The following is a 6,637-nucleotide window of genomic DNA, read 5'->3' as shown; positions in this document are numbered from 1 at the left end:
GGGGACAGAAGAGAAGGTGTGCCATAGTCATCTTGGACCATAAGGGAGTGAACTGAAGAAATGCAACAGGAATGCTGAGCACTTGAGATTTCTGGCTGTAAACTTAAAATGAAACCAGCAATGCATTTCCTTTTTCAGCCTTTAGAAAGATAAAGCATTTGCACTTGCTGTTTCCTCAATCTCTCTCCCCTTGTCTATCCGATAAAATTGCATTCTAGAAAGCCCACTAAAAAAAGCTATCTTCCATAAGGTCATCTGGCTCTCCTAGCCCAAAGTGATTCTTCCAACCTCTCAACTCCAAAAATAAATTGTTGATGCCTCCTAGAGAGCACATATTTCATCTCACATGGTTAGTACTGTGCAAGATTAAAACTTTAGTAAACTGGGGGTGCCTGGGTGGCTCAGTGGGTTAAAGCCTCTGCCTTCGGCTCAGGTCATGATCCCAGGGTCCTGGGATTGAGTCCCGCATCTGGCTCTCTGCTGGGCGGGGAGCCTGCTTCCTCCTCTCTCTGTCTCTGTCTGCCTCTCTGCCTACCTGCCTGTCAAATAAGTAAATAAAATCTTTTTTTAAAAAGTTTCTTAAACTAGAGAAATGATTCTTTTAAAATTTTTATTTAAATTTTAGTTACCATACAGTCCAATATTGGTTTCAGAATTCAGTGATTCATCACTTACACACAACACCCAGTGCTCGTCACAAGTGCCCTCTGTAATGCCCATCACGCACCTACCTCCCTCCATCAACCCTGTTTGTTCTCTGTCATTAAGTCTCTTGTGGTTTGTTTCCCTTTCCCCTTTTCCCCCCTTCCATCTGTTTTGTTCCTTAAATTCCACAAGTAAAATCATATGGTATTTGTCTTTCTCTGATTGACTTACTTCAACTTAGCATAATACACTCTAGATCCATCCACATTGTTGCAAATGGCAAGGTTTCATTTTTTGATGGCTGAGTAATATTCCTGTGTGTGTGTGTGTGTGTGTGTGTCTACCACATCTTTATCCATTCATCAGTCGATGGGCATTTGGGCTCTTTCCATAGTTTGGCTGTTGTTGATAATGCTGCTATAAACATCAGGGTGCATATACCCCTCTGAATCTGTATTTTTATACCCTTTGGGTAAATGCCTAATAGTGCAATTGCTGGATCACAGCGTAGTTCTATTTTTAGTTTTTTGATGAACCTTCATACTGTTCTCCAGAGTGGCTGCACCAGTTTGGAGAAACCATTTCTTATTCATTACAACCACGGGATATTTCTCTCCATCCTCTCTGCCACATACTATAAATCCCCATGGTTCTAGTTCTTGCCCAAATACATAATTATGGGATATGGGTTCCCTATCTCCTTATTAAACTGTGATATTTTGGGGAACAGGAACCTTGCTCCCTTTCCAGCTTATGTGCATCACCTGGCTCTTGAATTTTAGGTATTATTATTATTTCTACACACGTTTTTAACCAAAAAAAGGGGTTGCTACCTTTAATGTCAACTCACACATATGGCACACAAGCAGGATCCCTATCCTCAAGAGGTTTCTACCCCTAGAATCAAAAGTGCCTCATACTCAGTAAAAAAATAAAAGGTGTCTGGAGTCTCGGAATAGGTGCCAATAGAGTAAGGCTTACACATAAATAACCAGAGACCGTGGAGCATAGATGGTGGATGAAAGGAAACAAGTAGGGAGGCAGGAATAAAACGTGCCAGGGGCAGAACAATTTCATTTAGTCAACTTACATATAAATGATCCATAGGGCAGTTCTTGGAGGGTCCCCATCTCCAAACAATGTTGCACTGAGAGCAAAGGTTGTGCAAAATAACTTCAGGTCCCCAACAGTGCCCCTAAGGACCCGTATAGCTAGACTGTTACTCCCCAGCCGTGCCAGAACTGTCCCATCCCCTCTCCTCAATCTCCGAGTGATTCAATGGGTTAAGACTTTAGTACCGGGAAGAAAAAAAAAAAAGCCTCTGCCGCAGAGCAACTGCGGGGTCTCGAAACCAGGTGTTTGGGAAGTAAAGCGAGGAAACCACTAGCAGGCCCACACCCGCACCTGCGAAAAACTGGAACCCAAGAGCCTAAGCATTCGCGCCGCCCTTACGTAACCCGCCGCGCTCCGCTCGGGCGCCGGAAGACCCCGCCCAACCCTTAAGCCCCGCCCCTACCTCTACCGGCCGGTGAGGTGCCGTGCGCAACCTCCGGAAGCTGCCGCCCCTTTCCCCTTTTATGGGACTACACTTTTTTTTTTTTTTTTTAAACTTGCTGACGCCACCATAGGACTGGCCCTAAAACCGAGACACAGAAGCTCCTCTCACAGTCCTACTTCCGCTTCCTTCCACCCAGGAGTTAGGCTCATCCCCCATTTTTCTCACCTGGGAGGCGGCCTCGGCGTCGGCAGCTTGCGATGTTTGGCCTCAAAAGAAACGCAGTAATCGGACTCAACCTCTACTGTGGGGGGGCCGGGCTGGGGGCCGGCAGCGGGGGCGCCTCCTCTTCGGGAGGGCGGCTTTTGGCTTCGGGGAAGGAGGCCACGGCCCGGCGGGAGGTAGGGGGAGGGGAAGCCGGTGCGGTGATTGGCGGAAGCGCCGGCGCGAGTACCCCGGCCACTCTCGCGCCGGACGCCCGGAGGGTCGCGCGGCCCTCGCCCATTGGCGCCGAGGGCCCCAACGTCACCGCGACCCCCCCGAGGGCTGCTGTTCTTCGAGCCTACCCGCCGCGCGTCGCCGCCTGAAGAGATGGAAGGCCCAGCTGCCGACGCCATCATGGTCGCCCGAAGAGGAGCTGGATGGGTACGAGCCGGAACCTTTGGGGAAGAGGCCTGCTGTCCTGCCCTTTGCTGGAGTTGGTGGGGGAGGCCAGCAGTGGCCCCTGCACGGACGGCTCACTGCCCTCGACGCCACCCCCAGCAGAGGAGGAGGAAGACGAGTTGTACCGGCAGTCCCTGGAGATTATTTCTCGGTACCTGCGGGAGCAGGCAACGGGCGCCAAGGACGCGAAACCACTGGGCGGGCCTGGGGCTGCCAGCCGGAAGGCGTTAGAGACCCTCCGACGGGTCGGGGACGGGGTACAGCGCAACCACGAGACGGCCTTCCAAGGTAAGGGGGTTAGTCGCCGAGGCCGCATTGCCTTTTTTCACCTGTCTCTGGACTCACCCACCAAAGGTGGGTGGAAACCGAAAACAAGTCTGTGTTGAAATGACTCGTAATCTATTTCTGAAACCCAGAATTTTCTGGCCGTGAGTCATTGTATCCGCCCATCTTAATTCTTTTGGAAACGGCAGCTCTGTTCAAAGCCCGGAAAGGGTGGGATGTCAGTTTTCAACTGGGGTCGGCCTGAGTTCTATAGACCCCAAATAGCGATTTCCCCCGCCGTGGGTGGGCGGACAAATCATGCCCTGGTTTAGACAAAGGAGGCCGTGAGAACCTGCATGCTTTTCTTCCTCTCAGGCATGCTTCGGAAACTGGACATCAAAAACGAAGACGATGTCAAATCTTTGTCTCGAGTGATGGTCCATGTTTTCAGTGACGGAGTAACAAACTGGGGGCAGGATTGTGACTCTTATTTCTTTTGGTGCCTTTGTGGCCAAACACTTGAAGAGTATAAACCAAGAAAGCTGCATCGAACCATTAGCAGAAAGCATCACAGATGTTCTCGTAAGGACAAAACGAGACTGGCTAGTCAAACAAAGAGGCTGGGTAAGTTTGTTTTAAGGTTGAAGAGGGGTCTTGGAGTGGAAATGGAGTGAAGGATTTTATAAGAAAGTCTGGGGCTCTCTAAAGCTTTTTAGGATGCACAACTCAGGTTTCAGCCTCCCAACTTAGGATCTCTGTTTGCCTAACCTTGATTTAAGTAGTGAGCTCACAGAGATAGTGTGTATGACCGACTTGAATTGTTTCATCAAAAATCCGGTTTTCGGGTGCCTGGGTGGCTCAGTGGGTTAAGCCGCTGCCTTCGGCTCAGGTCATGATCTCAGGGTCCTGGGATCGAGTCCCGCATCGGGCTCTCTGCTGAGCGGAGAGCCTGCTTTCCTCTCTCTCTCTGCCTGTCTCTCTGCCTACTTGTGATCTCTGTCTGTCAAATAAATAAATAAAAAATCTTTAAAAAAAAAAAAAAATCCGGTTTTCTGTAGGCTGTTTTACTGGGTGTTGAGTCTTTTCCTTTTGGTATTGTAATTTGACTGGATACTTTTCAGTGGATTCAAATTGTGAAAAAAACTAATCACTTGAGGATAATAGTAAACTAAATTTCTGAGAGCTGCGCTGCAAACCCCCCCCCCCCCCCCCGCAAAATGAATGTGTCTTTTGTAGGCTGGGTAAATAATAATTGGTTCATTATGTTTTGAGGGGGGCAGAACTTTAGATTTTTTAAATTCTTTTCTTTATGAATAGTGTTTTTAAGCCAACGGAAACCCATACTTGAAAATGTGCTTTTCTTTTTTGTTTTCTAGGATGGGTTTGTGGAGTTCTTCCATGTAGAGGACCTAGAAGGTGGCATCAGAAATGTGCTGCTGGCTTTTGCAGGTGTTGCTGGAGTAGGAGCTGGTTTGGCATATCTAATAAGATAGCCTTTTAAGTGCAATAACTGACTTTTAACCAACCCCAGGCAACAAAACCATGTGTGACTGCTGTGAAATCAAATGTATTTATGAAGTTGGACTTTGAGCTGTCCAGGCTGTAACCTCCGAGAGTTCTCCAGCAACGTAGAACAGCAAGTGGCAAGAGGATTATGGCTAACGGGAATAAATACATGGGAAAAGTAGTCCCCCTTGAAGAGTCACTGTCTAAAGAAGCAAAGTTCAGTTTCAGCAACAGGCAAACTTTGGAGGCCATGGAGGAGAACCTTTTAGATTTAGTGAAGATGGTAGGGTTGAAGAGACTTAATTTCCTTATCTAGAACAGGAGAGTGGCCAGTAGCCAGGCTAGTCATAGAGTCCAGTAAATATGTCCCACTGAATTTCATTAACTTCTTAAAGTGTTAAAAGAGAAGCACTAACAGTGGCATTGATCTGTATAAAATGGATTTAAGCTACAGGTAATAGAACTATGACTAGAAGCCTCAGTACTGTACAACAGTGTGTGAAGGGAAGCTTTTTCTCTGCAATTAGCCTTCCCAGGTATACTTATTGAATGGAAAGTCCCAAGTGTTCAGGACTTTTTATACCTGTTATACTTTGGCTTGGTTGAGTGGTTTAGTTTATTAGCCTAGTAATGGCCAAGAATACTTGACTTAAGGCTCAATCATCAGAGTTGCAAATATGAGAATATCCTCAATTTTTAAGGCAAAAACAACTTGTAAATGTATTGTCTGTAAAAATTGTATATATTTTTACAGAAAGTCTATTTCTTTGAAATGCAAAGGGATGAAGAGTCTCGAAATACATTAGTTTTTTCATACCCATTTGAAATTTACAACTTCTGTAGTTAGGAATCTATTTCTTACAGCTTTACTATTCTAAATTTTGTCCTGGTCAGTTCTAGATTGTATACAGAACCAATTGGTGCAGTTGTACACAACTTGGTTATAATGGAACAATACTGATTCATAACTATGCAGACTTTAATTTTGCTATCTGGTTGGTAAGTATTCCTCAGTTTTTGTTTTTGTTTTTTTAAACTTGGGATTGAGAAATTGAGGAGTGGAAATTCATCTTTTTCACCTCTTTACATGCGGGTTTTCAATAATTGAGTCAAAGTGGAGTTTAAGTTTGGGGCAGGGGCAGATGTGGGCTGATAACTTACAAAATAATGGGCTCTGGTTGGTGAGTAGCTACTCACTTGAGTTCCTTATATTTGACCTAATTTAACTGGTGAAATTTTAAATTGAGTTTATGAGCTCATCTTCAAAACTTTTTGCTAAAAGATTTTCAGCTGTTCCAAGTGGGACTTACTAACAGTATGTATATAAAAAGATCACATCAGTGGATGAGAGATATTTGATCCCTTGTTTGCTTAATAAATTGTAAAATGATGACTTGGAAAAGCAGGCTTACACTCTAACCATGGTGCTATTATTAGGCTTGCTTGTTTAAACACAGTCTAAGCCTAGTATATGAATAAAACAAAATACTTATATTTCATTTCTATTAATGATTCCCAAACTTTGTTTCAGATTTTTGTATTGGCATCTCTTTGGATTTCAGACTTGACATGTTATTGAACCTGACTTTTTATTTTCTGTCTTTGCTGCTTAATTCTCTATAGATAGTTATTTCAGTTCTTAATATCCTTAACCCTGCCATCCCTGAACTCTTACTAGCCCTTTTAATTTTTGGCACTATGAACACCTACGTAAGCCCCTAAACCCCCACCCCAGGAGACCAGAGACCTTCATCTTTAATGAATTTTATTCTTGGGATGTGGTGGTACAGTGGGTGCCATGACCATCACGTGGTAGGAGGAGTCCCTTTTCCTTGGATTGGTACCTTTTCAGTTGCTTCATCCTGTCTTGGGGGGGGGGAGTTTTAAAAGACCCTTTAGGAATTTTCAAAGGAAGGGACAGCAAATTATGTGACTTTCCGTAGGTTCCTTTGCGTTCAAAAATGCTCATTTAAAATCATAGAGACGGGCCTCTGTTAAAACCTCAAAGAGTTACATAAAAGCTACTGGTAAACTGAAGAAAGCTTCTATAGTAGACCTAGGGTC

At 45.0% G+C, this 6,637-nt stretch overlaps 1 pseudogene; it reads left to right on the top strand.

The window, feature by feature from the left end:
• The first annotated feature begins 2,305 nt into the window (after positions 1–2,305).
• On the top strand, positions 2,306–4,754 carry LOC122897954 (annotated as a pseudogene).
• Positions 4,755–6,637: the final 1,883 nt, after the last annotated feature.

Source organism: Neovison vison, unplaced genomic scaffold (genome assembly GCF_020171115.1).
Source record: "Neovison vison isolate M4711 unplaced genomic scaffold, ASM_NN_V1 Scaffold_037, whole genome shotgun sequence".
NCBI classification, from domain to species: domain Eukaryota; kingdom Metazoa; phylum Chordata; class Mammalia; order Carnivora; family Mustelidae; genus Neogale; species Neogale vison.
This window is presented reverse-complemented; position numbering and strand designations above follow the sequence as displayed.